At 37.8% G+C, this 18,966-nt stretch overlaps 1 protein-coding gene across 1 annotated transcript in view; it reads left to right on the top strand.

Moving 5' to 3' along the window:
- The window catches only part of LOC574827 (gamma-aminobutyric acid type B receptor subunit 2), a 164,105-nt gene that overhangs the window by 7,946 nt on the left and 137,193 nt on the right, over nucleotides 1-18,966 (top strand). The gene's annotated exons all lie outside the window — the stretch shown is intronic.

Below are 18,966 nucleotides of genomic sequence, written 5' to 3'. Positions count from 1 at the left end.
TTGCGTGGCGAAATATTCACTATAAGCTGAGTAATAATTACGTCTTTTGAAGTCTGTAATTCTACCTATATTTTAACAAAGAAATTGTGATATAACTCATATTTTCACCATTTCGACATCTTAAAAATGAATATTAATACAATTATGACTGGAGTTTAAATGTAAAATATCAAGGTATTTAGGACTCGAAGTTTGAAAATCAATTAAAATATCCCAAGTCGGGAATGTTGTACATGAAAATCACTATAGGCCTATATTTGGCGATATTGCATATGAAATATGTGGATATGTATCATTCCGTGACTAAAAAAAGTTGTTTGAAATGTACAATGCATGGGTAAAATTTTTGCTTCAGTATTTGGTAAATTGGAATGCTATACAACCAAAATAGTCTGCATCGATTCTTATGCAATACCTGCCGCCTGCATGGTCTAAAACATATTATAATAAAACTTTATCAAACAAGAAGTACATTAGATTCAAATACAGTTTAAATATAGAATTTTTAAAAAAAGTTGATTTTTATTTTATTAAAACAAGAATAAGAGCATGTGGTTTAAATCTAATGCTGATTGAAAAAAGCGACCAATCTTGATTGAGAATGGCCTTACACTGCATAAATAACGGTGTACACTGCCTCTTATAAAAACACCTTTATCGTAATCTATTAAACGGTTGAAACCTCAAAAGAGGAAAGTTTGCTCCTGAATCATCTTCTTGTTTTAACATTTGTCAAAAACGTTGAATAAATAATACATTTTCAGAGTATATGGATAAACATACGTATTTGAATCGACCAAATTCAATTCGATTTAATTCATTAAATTACATTTAATTACAGTTCAGTTCGTTTCCATTCAATTTACTTGATCTTGATTCGAAACATACATGGCATACGAGTATTACACTACCATGTCCCTTATTTCTGACAGAACAAGACTCAAATCTTTGGTTAACGTTATATGTACTAGGTATTGGTTAAGCAGCTTACCTCGTTTGGGTTCCCGTTCATATTGCGCTGCCAAAGACATCCAACTGCCTATGAAGATATCGGACATCCCACGCAAGACACGAACAGAAGATTCGACCATGAAACTGTTCCTACATGATTCGAGGGATACCAAAGCATACCAAGGCATGGATACGATGGGCAAGATGTCGCCAAGATGTCGGCGTTCTGTAAAGGAATATCCAAGTCATCTATTCGGCTCCCTGGTTTCAGTGCTGGCCGAGTGGCAAATAGGAAATACTATCCAACGGCCCTGTCTCCGTTTCTCAACTTACTTGACGATGACTGAGAAATCTCACAAAGATAGAGCGCATTTATACTTTCCAACGTGAGAAATCCAAATAAAATCCCTCCGTTCATATCAATCAGAACGGGCTATTTGGAAATAATTACCACGAAGATGTGGGGTGATGAAAAAAGGTGACAATTGGAAACAAAAGTTGACGGTTCAAGCAAAACCTTGTCATATTAATAATGCAACAATTCCTTCGTATCTGAAATGCGTTATGTTAAAAACAATTAAATGGAGGCTCAAAATAGGATAAAGACACATTTTGTATTGAAGAAGAGACCAAAATAATGGCGTTGCAACGGCTCTCTGTCCAGCCATGCGCATAATACTGGCCGCATGTAGATTTCTCACGCATCACTCATCCAGAATAAAAACCCGTAATGATGCGACTAATTAGATAACAATATATACATCGCAATTGATATCGAACTTTAATATGAGGAATGCAAGAGACAAGGTAGAGAGAGAGAGAGAGAGAGAGAGAGAGAAGCAGGTTGGAAGATATCTATATCTCCTTTGTCTCATTTTAGCAGTCCATCCGACTTGAATTAATTATCCTTCTTTCTTTTTCTCATCCTACACTCAAGGTCTATAGATATTCGATAATAAGCTGCCGTTCTTTCTGACGAAAAACGGACTCTGGGGCTAATTAAAATGCGGAGCGCGGTATTAGCATCCGCTGTTGTTTATTCTAACCATCAATCTAAACAAACGAAATGCATGGCTCATTACGAGATGTGATACCATGCACGGCGCGGAAAAGTGCCGTGACGAATAGACAATGCTAATCTAAATAGACAACCGTTTGTGTGTCAGACGCTGGACTATTGATATTGGATGACAATTCTTTTATATCAAAGCTATTTGGTCTACTACAGTGTACTAGTAATGTGTTATGAAATAGTAGTGTCTCCAAGTTAAATTGAAAAGTAACTATTGTGTGGAATTGTATAAAGAAATTTAAATAAAACTGAATTTTGTAATATATCATTGATATAGACCTAGATTAAATATTATTTTATCAGAAATATGCTATAGAAACGACAATTTGGAAAACTGTTTTTCACATTTGTTACGGGATTTATTAGGAAAAGGGAGAAAAGTATGGGTTCCTCTTACCTAGTTCATTATTATCTGTCTCATCATTGTCTTGTGTTTCTGCCATTCCATATCCAGCCTTTTTTTTGGGGGGGGGGGGTGGAGTTCTCACAAAGTTTCGAATGTGTAGCTTAACATTAACCATTATTTTTTTCGTAATATTTTAGCGAACATCCTTTGAAATATCACGATCGCACATTCAGTTAAATATTGTCATCGCGATGTTAATTTGTATAAGTGAATTTGTTATCAAATGTCAGAAAGACTTCAGGAGAGAATCCAGGGGAGTGGACAGTAAAGACTTCGCGCTCGCAATTTCGTACATTTCAAGTCCCCCCACCCCTCCCTTCCCATGGGAAAATTCCGGATCCGCCCCTGCAGTTTAATTTTCAATGAGAAAACAATAGTATAATTATAAATAGTAACGAAGACTTCGAAGGAAAAAAATGCGTAGTGTGATAATATGAATACAATTGTTTAAATTATATAGAAATATAATTATAAGTTACACTGTGTTACAGTAGGTTAACTCACTTTAAGCAAATATAACAATAACATGATATTGATCCGACTAACCTTTCTAAATCGCCCTCCACTCACTGCCTATACTATGTGTGGTCATCTATTTATATATTTATTTATTATTCACATTTATCATAAAGATTATTTGTGTTCTGTCTCTAACTACCCATAATATATATTTAATAGAACTTTGTTCGTAATGTCTATGGAACGGGGTGTGTTTCCTTTACAAAGATATTGAGGTTAGCATTGTCTTGCTTTCGTTTCTCAGTAAGACGCTGCCTTCCTAAAAATAAATATTAAAACATCAGCCAATATAGCCAAACGATACCCACGTGTGATTGTTATGGCTATGCTTGATACTGTTTTGAACCTGTTTTGAGATGTGTTGCAATCAATCCTCTGTAGTTTTCTTTTGCAGCCGACGCCCTCTATCAACAAAGATGCAAGCGGGCTTGTCACTCACTGCTATGTGTACCGTGTGAGCCAAACAAAAGTTTACACCTAGAAAATTGTTAATTATTTTTTAAATCCTCTATGAACTGTAAATTATTATACATCATATGAAAGAGTGTGTTATCCCAGATCATTCGGTATCACTTTTGTGTTGTATGTGTTCACGCTTGGATGAACAGGTGGCATTGTTTGCGAGAGTGCAAAAATCGACTTGCGCCAAAGTTGCTTATGTATAGGCAACCCTCATCTTAATGGTCATTCTTTGTTCCTTATGTTACTAAATCATGAAACTAAAATGATAATAATTCCTGAGACTATTTTTTTTCCTGGATATTAATTTGGTCTGACCCCAGGTATAATAAGACTCTTAACACTCTTAACATTATAACTAGCTTTAAAACAAATCTTTGTAACGTATGTTACAAAATACATTAAACCTACCCATGTAATGTACGATGTACGTGTAGATCTATTTTGTATGATGTCGTGCACTAGGTCATATGCAGTGCTCACATTTAACATTTAAATGTCATATTCGATACCATTATCATCCCGTTAAAAAGAACGTTTACATGATGGAATCTGACCAACATATTCTGGAAATTATCATGTCTGCAACTGATTTTATGGTGCAACTAGTGTATACTGCATGCATATTTCCATTTGATTTATTCACAACTTGTGACACATTTTTTTGTGGGGGGATAGAGTTGATTGGCTTTGATAAAATTCACGTAGGAACAATAAACAAATGAAAATATTACCAAGCGAAGCAGGCGATTCCTTGCAGACTTCAGTAGTAATATCAAGAATGGTACATGTAAAAGAAGAACAAAACAAAAAACATACATCATTCCATCTCCACCCAAACGTGAATACTTATAAGAAGGAGACTCGATGAGATTTTGTTTTATTATCAACAAGAGACTGATAAAATGGAATTAATTTCTGTTCTACTAGATACAGAAATAAGAATTAGCAGCAATGCATGAGAACCGAAGTTAATCGACCGACATGTTGGTTGATACGAACAGGTGACGATGCTTTTTATCGGACGTTAACTGGCGGCACCGTGTGTAGGAGATCCACACCCTACGTACGCCAATACAATTATCGGGGTAGACTGTATAGCCATTTGAAGATCAACAGAAGAAGACGAAAAAGAAGTCTGTATTTTGATACAAGATAGGCTCATTGGCGATCAGGCACTATTTCCGACTGCTTTAATATTCGAAGCATAGCTGTTTCTATACTGGCTCTCGGGGACGTTACGTCGCTCCGGCGCACAGTGGGCCAGGGAGGAACCAAAGTGCGCCAAAACTAAATTTGGGTGATTTATTTTTTTCATTTTTTTTCTTGCCCAGTTGAAAGGTAATACATAGAGGAGTACCTCAGTGAAATATTTAATTCCGGTATGCACGATAAGGGTATAAATTTACTACTTCAAACAGCAAAATCCTACATACACTGTATTCACAGTTTTAGTGCAAAAGTGACTTTTTAAAAAAATCTTTCAATTCAACATGAGGTTTTTAAGTTATAGATATGAAATTGCTCTCACATATTCCTGATAGTTCATTTCGTTGAATGAATGGGTTAAAATTAATAGAAAAACAATCTTCATGATATATTATAGGGTAATTCACTGAAAAATGGACTAATTATCCATGTTTTTTATAAATCCAGAAGAAATGTTTAGATCTCCGCGGTGTACCGCTTAAATTTTAATACCACCATTTTATCCGATGTCTAAGCTTCAAGTTGATACCAAATTTGGCTGCCCGATCTTGCCCGTTGTTATGTTAGAGCCGATTTTCATTGCCACATTGCCCCGAAAAATATGGGGTTTTGGGGTCCGCGGCTGAATCATGAAGGATTCATGGTCATAAATCACGGCGCGAGGGGGCGCGTAACAGTCTTGTTCTGACACCGCGGACCAAAATAAACACATTTTTCGGGGCAATGTTGCAAGGAAAAACGGCTCTAACATAATAACGGGTAGAATCGGGCAGCCAAATCTGGTATCAACTTAAAGCTTAGACATCAGAAAAAATGTTGGTAATAAAATTTAAGCGAAAATCCCTGGAAATCCAAACATTTCCTCTGGATTTTTAAAAAATAAATCCCGCACTTTGGTTCCTCCCTGGCTCACTGTGCGGCGCGCCTGGGGTTCATATCAGGATGTAACGTCCCCTTGAGCCTATAGAAACAGCGATGCCTCTCATCGCAGTCGATATATTTATAAGGGGGTCGTGAAATATTGAAAAATCAAGTAATGTCTTTAAAATAGCAGAGGTTTTTAAAAAGTTAAAAACGCGGATATCTGATTTTGTTTGCAGATCAGATACTTTTATCATGCTGTAACCATGCAGGTACAGTGAAATCCTAGGCCTATGACTGTAAATACATGGCATAAAATAAGCTGAAACATCTATTTAAAAATTGGGTGTCCATTTTGTCTATGGCATATTGAATGAGTGTTAGGTGTTGTACAACGTGTGTACAATATCTTCTACTTAATATGACCCTATGCCAATGTTGTTCAACTTCTCTATGGTGGCGTTTAACAGCACATAAAATACCGCTTATTACCTTAACGCCTCTCTTTAATTCAAATCCAATTAACATAGCTGTTTTCAGGTCATAGAAGCATTGTGGAACCAGCACTGCCTAATTCACTGGCTCGGTGGGGGCCTCAGCGGGGGGCACCCGGCCAGACATACGGCAATTAATTGGTAGGTTACACAACCATCCGTAGCAGCAACATCAGTGTGATCGATACATTGTTTCAAGCAGGATAGGGGGAGGGGTACAAGTGACCCGACAAGATAGTGACGTACTTCACGAGATGTTCTTGCGGGGGGGGGGGAGGGGGGAGGAGGAGGTGCACGGGATACACTTTTGACTTCGATATATTGTTTGGGTAGCTGCCCCCAGCCAAAAGGTTAAACAAGTTTCTCTAGAGGCAACACGTAGGGTTAGGAAGAGAGAGGGGTACATTTTTGCTAAAAAAACCCACCATATTCAACCTGGTAGGGGTATTGATCTATATTCAGGAGTGGGCGGGGCAAAAACATCTTTTTAAAGTGACACCACCCCATCTCCTGACTGACATACGGCCATTTTATTTGCAGGTTATACAAAACCTTCAAGAGGCAACCTTGATGCATATTGTTGAAGCATTGACATGGTTGAAGAATAATGGGAAATTTTACGTTCGGCCAATTGGCATACACGTACACTATTATTATATGCGTCCTCGCAGAGGCGTTGATTTGTCTTCATGAATGAGAAGGGGGGGGGGGTAATGTACGGTATTGTTGATTTCGACATTATTAGAACATCCACTCTGACATACAGCCGTTCTGAAAATATCAGTTGTATTGGTAGTTTACACAAGCTTTCAGAAGCAACACCGATTTAATTGTTACATTGTCCTTGTTGTCTTGAAGGTGACATGTGAATAATATGTTGTTTCTAAATCCCTAAGCATGATAGCGAGGGGAATAGTTACAATTGCCATAGTGACGCACACGATACATTCATGCAGCCTGTCGTGGCGTTGATCTGTCGGGCAAATGCATGTGACAATAACATCTCATTTCTAATTATCGGGGATAACAGGCACCTGACATAAGGCCACTGACGCGCTTAATTATTAGGTTACACAAGATGCAATTAAACTGATCTGATGATTACTTAATTTGAAGCATGGTAGCGACGTGGGCACTTTGTTTCAAGAACATGTATATCCTTGTAGATGTGCTGATCTTCATTAAGGAGTTGGGGGGGGGGGGGGCGGAGGGGCAAAGTAATGGGATGCTTTTCAGTTCGAAATTATTTGAGGGTAAGATCATCTGACATACGGTCATTAATATTGGTTACACAAATTTCTGGTGACATCAATGATGAAGCCGTGAGGAATACATCGTTTGTGCTGTTTAAATCACGATAACACTGGGGAGGTGTACCGTTCGCGTACAATGTTCTCGAAGGGGCGTTGATCTGTATTGTGTAATAGGGGAGGGGCGAAATCACAGGATACAAAAGCAACTTTAAATTGTAGGGGGTAACTGCCCCAGACACACGACTTTAGTAGTATAAGTAATAATAATAACAATACTACAGCATTTGTATTGCGCCATCGATCTAGTAAACTATTCTGAGGCGCAGAGGGAGATTATTACCCTGGCTGTAGCACGGCTGCCATTACGGCGCTCTAGCATCTCAAGGAATTAATTTCTGCCAGGTATATTACCTGGGTTTAGTCTGGCAAATGTAGATCAATGATGTGCCAAAGGGCATTAGTGCCGCGGACCTTTTGATCGACAGTCTGGTGACGTATCCACTCGATCACGACACCTCTACACACTATTCTTGAGGCAACTAAGATGTACTGTACAGCAATATGCCCTTTCCGCCTCCGATCAATCAATGATAAGCTGCTGCAAAATGTAGCCATAACATTGGAGGCCCCTCCATCATTGTACATGTAGCATACATCTAAACATTATTCTAATATTTCATAACTCGATTTCCAAGGATTAATGTTTCCACCTTCCGTCCCGAGGAACGTCACAAAATGTCAAAATCCGCTTCGCTTTATAATCCACCATGTCCACTGTTCAAACATTGAATGCTAGATTTTCTTTTCGACTTTCGCCAGGATGTATTTGATGTTTTATTCCCCGCAGGTGCTCAAATACGGAGCCAAGGACGGGATTTATTCTGGTACGTCATCCTCGCTTAGAGAAAATCGAAGATGCGCGAAGATTACGCACAATTAATTTTGTTGCTCGTCGCATCTCCCGCGTAATTATGTCGTCTGCAACATGAATGTGGTGTGAGGGTGGGCTGTACTTTCACGCCGTGTTGAAGGGAAGGAGAAAAAAAACTGCGTTCATGCATGTCCCACAATCTCTTTGATTACGCCATGTATAAGGAATTCCCTTTCGCGATGAAAACCTGGTTAGAGATTAGATGATGGGTATAAACTTGTAATAAGTTTGTGATTGCATTTTATAGCATGAACTTCCGGGCCATCGCAACGTTGATCTCATGGGAAATTCGACACCATTCGGGTGCTAACCAATAACTGATGTTGTCAATCACCAGGGCGAGCCTTCAGTTTTATGACTAAAAAGCCTTATGTAATGCTCTTCATATTTCACCAATGGCCCCATATGGATAAGTCATTTTGTTAAATTTCCCTCACCCTAAGAGTATCCAAGAGACTAGGGGTATTTCTTGATGGGACTACGGGTTTGCTATGTACGAGACTTGTACACCTATTAATGGTATTTCCACCAAGTCCGGGGGGTGTTTCACAAAGATCCTAAGTAGAACTTAACTCTAAGTTGGACTTAAAAATTATGGACAGCCATTGGAGTCTTTAAATGAAATATATTCAAAAGCAGAAATTCAAGTATTTTAGACTTTTTATTAATTCCACATCCAGAACATGAAATCTCCTTGATGATAGAAAATATGAATGATTTCAATAAACAATGAATGCCTTTCAAAATAACTTTTACAAAATATTTTCAAAGATGCTAATGGCTTTCCATATTTTTTAAGTCCAACTTAGAGATAAGTTCAACTTAGGATCTTTGTGAAACACCCCCCTGGTGTCAGCGAATTATGACTTACTGCACTTGGAAACCCACTACCATCTCCCTTTAATGATTTCCTTGAATAGTTAAGCTCTTTTGTAGGTGTTCGACTCCGCACCCTTCTGGGCGTTTCAAATTTTACCAGTTATAGTGCATACGCACCTTAGTTTCTAAGTATGTATCCATAATCATATTCGTTTCTAGAAGATGATGGTCTAATTACAGTTGCAACGAGAGATACAGTATTTGAAAATGCCTCCAACATGTAGAAGCTTAGAACGAGCTTCAACACCCGATGTCATTTGCCTTACCATTCCACGGTCTGATTCATTATGAGGTACTTACACCAGGAAGACGCCAAACTTGTCATACCATTACGAGGGCGCTCTTAAAATGGGGTAGAAAAGGACAATTCTGCATACTCTACCAAAACAAAAAGAAGAAGAAGAAGTGTTTCATTTTTTCGAATGGTCACAGAAGTGGGAGCATAAATTTTGTAGAGAAAACAGGAACGAATAGGGAGAAAGAAGGGAGGAAGGATAGCAAAGAAGAGTGGGAACGAGAGATGACGTGATGGGACGTGGAGGAGTGATGGGACGGGATGGACAGAGAGAGAAGGAGGGGATATGATAGAAAGAGATAGGGAGAGATGAAAAGAGAAAGAGGCAGGGAGAATTAAAGCAGACGGAGAGAAAGAGAGAGAGAGAGACAGAGAGAGAGAGGGGCGAGAGACGAGAGGGCATAGAAGGAAGGAGGGAGAAAGAGAGAGGGAGAGGAAGAGGGTTGTGTATAGAGACAGAAAAAATAAGAATATCAGAGAGAATTCATGTAGCCGATCAAAAGAAAGATTGAAAGAGCGAGAGCGAGAGAGAGAGAGAGAGAGAGAGAAAAAAAAGAGGAAGAGAAATAGAGATGCTTAGCATGACAATAAGAGCGATACAAGTAGGTTGAGTTTTGGAGAAAGGGCGGGGCAGGTGGATAAAGAGGGTTTATGAACTATGCATGCCAGACATGACACGTCAAAACTAAACGTTGGAAGTGAAACTGAATGTATATCCCTGAAATGGAGATGAGCACACTATTCCATTCCCTTTAGAGAGTTTCCTCTCGTTGATCAAAATGTGGTGATCGAACTCTGCGTGCTCTGAGAAGAAGATTGTCCACCATACCCATCATGTCTAAACGGCGCTTTGTTGCACTAAAACCAATTTTCTCGATTTCCCTGCCAAATTGCATCAATTTCCTATCATAACGGGTCATCCGTCGAAGACGCATCGCACACGCCCTTGTAGATGGACATGCCATTGTACAAGTACCTTTCGGCGAATTTCTCTATAGAATCCCTTTGTTGGGATGTTTTTAGAGATGTTTCATGAAAAGGTGTCAGTAAACTTTCAATCTGTGATTTAACCTCAAGGAGATCGTTGAACGTTGTTGTAATGTTCTTTCTATCCACAACGTAGGGAATACACTCCCTCACCCCCACCCGTCCATACAACCACCCCCCCCCCCCTTTCTTTCTTTGTTCTCCTCTCTCCAGGCTCTTTCTCAATCTCTCCCGCTTTCTCTCTCTCTCTCTCTTTCTATCTCTTTCTTTCTCTTTATGTCTCTCTCACTCTCTCGGTCTCTCTCTCTCTCTATCGGTCTCTCTCTCTCTCTCATTATCTCTCTCTCGTTCTCTCTCTCTCTCTCTCTCTCCCTCCCTCACACTCGCTCTATCTGACTCTCTCTCTCTTTAACCAATGGCCCGTATTCTACTAAAAAGTAAACCCGACGCTGGGCTCAAGAAAAGAAGTAAGTCTGAAAACCTTCAGATAAAGATGATCCTAAAACCAGGTTCAGTTTTCTGTCTCTTTCTTAGCTCCATATCTTTAAACAAACATCAGATACCTCATTATTTCCAGAATAGAAACCTTGTTATTAAAATAATTACACCTCCCTCATGTGTTCTTCATAACATAACGATGTCCATTAAAGACATAATATGTATACATATTGTATGAACATGATTTACTTATGACGAGGACTTAAGCTCAAGATGTGCTTATGACGACCCTTTTTTCTAATGTATCATTTAATGTGACCATGTTAAGAATTCATATATTTGTGATGATGTATATGGAAAATATATGAGGATCAATCATTCAAAAAATCATGAAGTACATCACACAGATAAACTAGGTTAATAGGGTAGAAGGTGGCATATTGATGAACATGTTGAATAAAACAAAAGTGTCTCAATCTCTTTGCTCTCTGACTCTCTTCCCATGTATTGCCCTCAGCTCCTCTCTCTCTCTCTCTCTCTCTCTCTCTCTCTCTCCCTCTCTCCCTCTCTCTCTCCTTTTCTCTGTTTCTCCTTTTCTATTTCTCTCTTTTTCCCTTTCTCTCTCTATTTCTCTTTTTCTTTTTATCTCCTTTTCTCTTTTTCTTTATCCCTTTATCATGTTAACATGGTGTATTGATTTTCTAGCGTTGCTCATTGTAACTATATGGAACATTTTGGAAACGAAATACGAAAAAAAAAACAGATGATAGAAATATAAGATTAAAAAGAAACAAAAATCGATATTAAAATCATGTCCCTCTCCACCCGTTTCCTGGTATCACCGTCATACATGGAAGATCAAAAATATTTGAATGAATATCACATTTTTATTAATTAAATGTCATACATTGATAAAACATCCGTGATCATTAATCATGTACCATGTGAGTGTCGGCTTTTTCATATTAAACGCGTCTCCAAGAAGATACCATGATATTTGAACAAAATCCAAAACGAAATTATGCCTAGTTTATTGGTTTGCTTCTTTGAAGTAGGGATAGCGGGTACGTCCGCCTTTCTCACGAGCATTCAAACATTAATGCTAATCTCAATAAAACAGGAAACATAATTAATTTCATGTCATTTTAAGGAAGATAAATGACTAAATGATCCGACGAGACAGATTCTTGCTACTCCGAGAATTAATGTACTCGTTAGCAACATGGTCCTATAACATGTTTGTTTTCCTCTTTCAATATCTTACGCCCGCATTACCAGGTAAAGGAACTAGTTTTGTTTTCTTCTTCTTCAAAAATGAGCGAAAGATTAGCAAAAAATGAAATTTGTCAGAAAGCACGTACTTTAGCTGCTTTCAAAGAAAGCAAAACAAAAGAAAAACACGCCAAGATCTAGATAAAGGAACAGAAAATGTCCAAACAAGTCCTTCCCTGCATGTCTATTCATCGTCTCTCTCTCTCTCTCTCTCTCTTTCTCCCGCCTCTCTCTCTCTCTCTCTCTCTCTGTTTCTCCTTCTTGCCCACATGGCATTGGAATAAATGTCATTATATCTCACTCTTACTTTTGTACTTCTATATCTATTTATAATACCTCTTTCTTTTCCTCATTCCATCATGTTTCCCTGCGATTGTCTATGCTTCGGACGAACATAAGTTGGTGTATGTGGTGATATTGTATTTTGTTTTCATTTTATTGAGTAGCAGTTTCCAATGGCATTCGTTTGAAACTCCTATTTCCCAGACCACCTAAACTTTTCGTCTTCACTCCTCCAATACCAATGAGAAGCGAGACGTACTATGTACTTGCTTTCTCTTCGTCTTCGTCAACATTAGCATAGTCATGAGAGGGTCCGAAACATGGACACACTATGGTCGAAGGACCATCTAATCACTCCATCTCTCTCTCTCTCTCTCTCTCTCTCTCCCTTTCACTCTCTCTCTCATCCCCACCATCATGAAAATCCTCAAGGTGGTATATCATGTCCGTACGCCATAAATCCATGTAGTTAATTTCCGCCGCACTCGATGATACCCGTATAGCACCCATCCATAGATTTCCGTTATCCAAGGACCACCGACAGGAGATCAAAATCCTTCAAAAGAGGGTTGAATTTATCACCGGGCAAAAGATATACATCCTCGTAAATATTATCTTCGTGTCAAAAGCTTTGCAGAGTACATGAAGTCGTGAAGATCAAGTTTATAAATCTTTGATTTCGAGTATACAACATGAGCGTACCGGGTGGGGGGGGGGGGGGGGGTAGTTAGGGGTCAAGGGGGTAGTTGTCCTAGATTACCAAAAATGTACATGCATATTAATTCAAACATGACAAGAACCTATTTATGGTAATTCGCGTGAGTTATCACCAGGCAAAAATACATAACATCCATTAAAAAACATCTAAGCTGCTTCACGTTTAAAACTTGTCTTTTTATGCATAAAATTGATATATTCATACATGTAAACATTTAAAGATACTCTCTGGCTTTTCATGTGTTAAACTGAACAAAAGTTTGAATATGAAATCGCTGGAGGATGTGGAAAACTTCAAACTCATTTTAAGAAACAGAAACTTCTATTCTTGAAACTACTTTCTAAACCTCTGGTTGTGGTATGGTTTAGAGTATAGCAAGTCCTTGTATGTATCAAACTCTACTTTCTCTCATTTTGTTTCTCTACGATATGGTCGTTGCTTTTGTCTTGTTACTCTGTTCAATTTTCTTAATTTCGATAAATATATTTTTTAACACACCCGGACTTCTCATGATTTTGATTGCCTCTTGGCGCTATCACAGATCAGGTTTAATCTTCAATTTCGAGCATTCAATTCTATTCTTGAAACCACTTTCTAAATTACCTTTTTTGTGGTATGGTTTAGAATATTGAGAAAGTACTTGTCCTTAGTATCAAAACTCTACTTTCTCTAATTTTGTTTCCTATGATATTTTTGTTGCCTTTGTCTTGTTATTCTGTTCAATTTTCTCCAAGTTCGATAAATACCTTTAAAAGAAACACCAAGCATTGTAAGGCTTTTACTTGCCTCTTGGCGCCACACAGATCAGGTTTTATAATCTTCAATTACGAGCACTTCTTTTGAATGATCCTTATCCATTGAAAATATGAAAATCGACACCGATATGCAATAAATCCTCAAACGTAATGCAATAAGTGATAATTGCTGTGAGGATAAAGTGGTTATTTTTTATTTTTTATACAATTCTTTATTATATGAAGCAAAACAAAATTAAAAATATCTGACTGTGACTGATAACAAATTTGCCATCTATATGAAACGCTTTACTTACCTTAAAAAATCTTGAAAAATCTTGAAAAATCTTGAAAATCTCAATTTTCTCTCTAGACTCGGGTTACCATTATGTAGTTTACTCAATGAGGATTGATGAAAGGGAGTCAGATTACCAATCCACCCCCCCCCCCATACACACACAAACACACATACCAGAGAGAACATTTATATTTTGAGGGTCATTTATTAAAGCCCGTCAATACTACTGGGCCAGAAGGGATTAGACCACATAGCGAGGTCACTGACAGTCGGCTATCTCATTAACTCAGCTCTCGACTAACATAAGAAAAAGAGGATCATGGGGGACCAACAGGCACTGATTGGAGAAGTTTTCTATATAGAGGGACAGTGGGGCTTTAAGTTTTTGTGAATGTGTGTGTGTTAGATTGGATTGCACGTTCTCTTTATTAAAACAAACATAAGCATAGGTAGACAATCTAGCATTCATGCATTCTAGACTAGTGCTTGAGAGGATCATGTGGCCACGTTTGGTCATACACCTTTATTTCGCTGTCCATACGGGTGACATGCCAAGCCGCGTAAAACCATATATCACCCTACAGCAGAACTATGGACGTCGATTGGCAATCTACTTTTTTCCCCATTTTAAAAATTGTATATATTTCTGCATATCCGTTGCCTGCCTACACAGTGGCGGATCCAGGGGGGGGGGGGCCGGGGGCTCGGGCCCCCTCCCCTGGGAAAAAACAGGTAAAAACACATTAACTTTACTCTTTTTTAATTTTTGTTTAAAGACAGGCCCCCTCCCCTGGTGTTCAAGGGGGGGGGGGGGGTGCGATTTTGAAATTTTCGGGGGCATAAGAAAAAAATTAGTGCTCATACCCCTACATGTATCCCTTTGCCCCCCCCCCTCTCTCTCTCTCTCTCCCTCTCTCCCCTATCTCTCTCTCTCTATATCTTTCTTTCTTCCTCCATAACTCAGTCCCTCATTCTTCAAAGATTGATGACCCTGGGACTACATATTGTATATGAGTAAACCTTTTCATGGTAGCTCGGCTTAAACCGGGGAATATTATGATTGCAGGACCCTCAGGGAAAACACTATAGACACTGATGATGCTACCCTGGGTAAAACGAGACAATTTATTTTTATTATCATCATAACGCTTTTCCCCCCCACAAATATTGTCCAGAAGTACCTAAGAACACAAGGGATTTATTGTGAATTTTCAATTCAGTTCAATTTCAATTCAAATTATTTCTCCACAAATGCCAAACATACATGTAGGAAATACATACAATAAAATACATACATACAATACAATAATAGAACATGCACAGTATATGTTCAGCGACTCCATATGGAACAATGTATGTTTTAAAAAGAAAAAATCAGCACATGTAGAAGGGGTAGTAAAATAAATGAGTTATCGAGGACAACCCCACTGATAAAAGAAAATTAAACAATCAAAAGTAAATATAAGGTCAAATTATGAGTTGGTACCAATAACGAGAAGGAAGAAGGAGAAAATATCAAAGACAGGGAAAAAAAAGTGCATCTACCATATGTGAATGATGTCAATGATGGATTACCTATCGTATATCTTTGTATATCCTTTTCCCTGAATAAAAATTAAAACAAAATCAGAATGGCGATGACTCCTTGGAGATGTAACACAAACCGTGTTCACTAAAAAACAAAAAAAAGGACTCACGTTGACCATGGGGCTGCTTACTCAAAATGATATCAACAGTGGCCAAATGCCCGTATTATGCTCTTGTCTGTGTTTGTACAAGACCTTCGAGTTGCTTCGCTTGCTTGGCGGGTGGGACGGGCGTGCCTTGGTAGTGACCCCCTGTATCGGTCTATCGGGTGTCGATGTATTGCCTTTCTATTGGGGTCGTTGTGCATGAAAGGTGTGAACAGTTGCCACTCCGGGTAGACATGAGAAAACAATCCATCACCCTCAGTTGTGCAAAGTCAATATCCATTGAATGACTGGCACAGATACGTGCGCTATTTAAAATACATGTCATAGATATACAGCGACATGGAAATGATGCATCGGAAGTCACATACAAGTGAATGAGACAATGTGTATCTTGGTTTTTAAACATGGTGAAATATAGTAGTATATGACGTAACAATGACCAACTTGGCTTTATCAAGGTCATGTCCCTAATTGAATGGACCATTATGGATTAAAAACAGGGGTCTTTATTATAGTACTACGCACTATTAGTTCTACCCGAAGATAATTAGAAAAGCACATTTCTCCTTTAAGGTAAGGCTAACTATTTATCTAATCCAAACGCTAACTCTATAACATTGCGGCGAATGGGGCACAACGAAACACCTATATGTATGCTAGCGTATTGATGTGCATGCAGGATCACAGGATTGTAGACTTAATTACAAGATGTACATTTTCCTAGCGATGTGTCGGGGGTTGGGCACGGGGCTAGAGTAGGGGGCACTTGCCCCTCCCTTTAAGGTTAGTTAAAAATAAAAAGATACGGAGAGAGAAAGAGAGAGAGAAATAGAGAGAGAGAGAGAGAGAGAGAGAGAGGGGGAGAGATAGAGAGAGAGAAAGATGGGGAGGTGAATACAATAGAAAGGCAACAATGAAATTGTAAATTGTAAAAAGAATGAATAGAAACAAGGTAAAAAATAAATGACGATACAAAATGTGAGAGAGAGAGAGAAAAAACTAAAATAAAGAAGAAAAAAGAGAGGGACATAGGTATAGCTGTTCCGTTGTCACTATTTATTATTCTCTAATACATGTATATTTTGTCTTCTATAAAATCTAAAAATACTGTTTTATCTCAGTTATTGAATTTATGAAGGTGAGATAAAGATGATGAATCATATATGAATATAGATTAATTCCTTTGTATATAATCTGTTATATGTCAATGGGTAAATAGGACAACTCGATACATACAAATAGTTTCATAAAATTTGTTATCAATAACAACTACCACATATCTATCACATATCTATTCCTAGCCGATCAAAGCTAAGGATGTCAGTAGCTTATATCAACGATTGTGTTTTTTTATTTTATTGATAACCAGTTTTTGTAAACAGGGCCTTCGTTGACAATGATGTAGGGCATGAAGGGGGAGGGGATCATTTCAATTCAAGAATTAGTATGTGTTTGTGCAAAACGCCCAGTATTGGTTGCAGAAATAGATCAAATTTTCATGAGATTACCTGGATTGCGTTCGGTGATACTCACCTTGTTTATCCACAAGTCTCAAACAGGTATATAGTCGAGGTCTATAAATAGTACTTCAAAAGTGGAGCAAACAGGATTGGGCTTTTATTAAAATTCATGAAGTTCAATCCATGATCGAAAAGAAGGGATAAAGATCAACGTGGAAGGATAAATGCGGAATTGGGAATCACTGTAGTCACATAATATATGTTTCTTTTTGTAGTGTAAGCAATTCCAGAAAGCCTCTCTTTTAGTTCTAGTAAAAAATTATTTAAAGGGAAAGAACACAATCCAACATACATTTTCAAGAGGTAAAGTTTTTTATGTCGGCGATGTCAATATTCGGTTAGGCCCACTAATTTTTGTTTGAGTGCGCGACACGGCTCTTTATTTGATTTAATAATAATCTATAATTGTGTAAATAGTAGATATAATTAGCCAGCTTCACAATTATCGACCTCGTGAAGCTAATCTACGTGGTTATACTGTCATTAGTTAGGTGATGTGCGGCCAGGATTTATGAGAAAGACCTTCAATTGACATGACTGTACAAATTAGAACATTATATTTATGTGTGTGGGTGTGTGGATGAAATTTCTCTCTCGTAATCAGACAAATATGTTGTGCCATGATTTCATCGAAGTTTTCTCTTTTTATTGTTATTCTGCTCTATATTTAATCTCTCTTTATTAGTATTTTCTTCTTTGTCTCCCTTGGCAATGAAAGCATTTCTCCCACCCATTTCCAGGATATCAATAATTGAACTCATATAGAATTGTAGAAAAATCATACTTCAACGATGATTATTTGAAGAAAAAAATGTGAGGGCTGTACAGTACGTGTTGTATTCTTATATCTTATATCTTATACTTACCGATGAAACATTTGTAATATAATTTTTTACAACGCAATAAATGAATATATTTCAAATTTTAAATCCCCTCCAAAGTGTTGGGAGCCCCGAATTCACCAAAAAATTCACTTAAATTGTAACACAATATGAAAGAGGATGTCATTTATATAATTTGGGTTTTCTGTTGTACGCAGAAATCCAAAATTGTGTATTCTTTCATCAATATTCGACTTTAAACACATTTGTTTTGAAAAGCCTTGGAAAAATATGTCGTAAATGAAATCCTCTTTCGCATTATGATACAATTTAAGTGCAAATTTGCCATCAAATTTTTGGGGCTCCCAACACTTTAGAGGGGACTTAATGCAATGTATGTCATTTATTCGTTAGGTTGTTATCTTCACACGTTTGTGTGTAATGTACGTAGCTGACCACTCGCGTTTAACATGTTATAAAGATTATATATTTTAGAATATCATATTCAATATAATACGATCGCAAAGACCTTCGAAGATTCATGAAGGCAATTATTCCAATAGCCTTTGTTAAACAGTCCAATGACATGTTACGTAATCCGTATATTATTTCTAAAGACAGTACGTCAGGGAAATTAAATTACCCAGATGAATTTTTCACATGTCCTTGCTATTATGTTTGACGATCCTTACAGGCGAAATAATATGAATTAAGTTGATTAATTGACTTGTTTTATTTGTCTGTGTTTTCCCCGTCATTTCTTTCAGGAGAGAAGCTGAAGGCTTATTTGATTTCCTTCTCTACGATCACCTTTATGTTCCTTTGAAGGTGAATGTTGCATCATAGTCGTATGAAGCAGACGAAATAAGATAT

This window comes from Strongylocentrotus purpuratus, unplaced genomic scaffold (assembly GCF_000002235.5).
Source record: "Strongylocentrotus purpuratus isolate Spur 01 unplaced genomic scaffold, Spur_5.0 spur5_scaffold_11, whole genome shotgun sequence".
Lineage (NCBI taxonomy): Eukaryota > Metazoa > Echinodermata > Echinoidea > Camarodonta > Strongylocentrotidae > Strongylocentrotus > Strongylocentrotus purpuratus.
The sequence above is the reverse complement of the archived record's forward strand: the minus strand, read 5'-3'. Positions and strand labels throughout refer to the sequence as shown.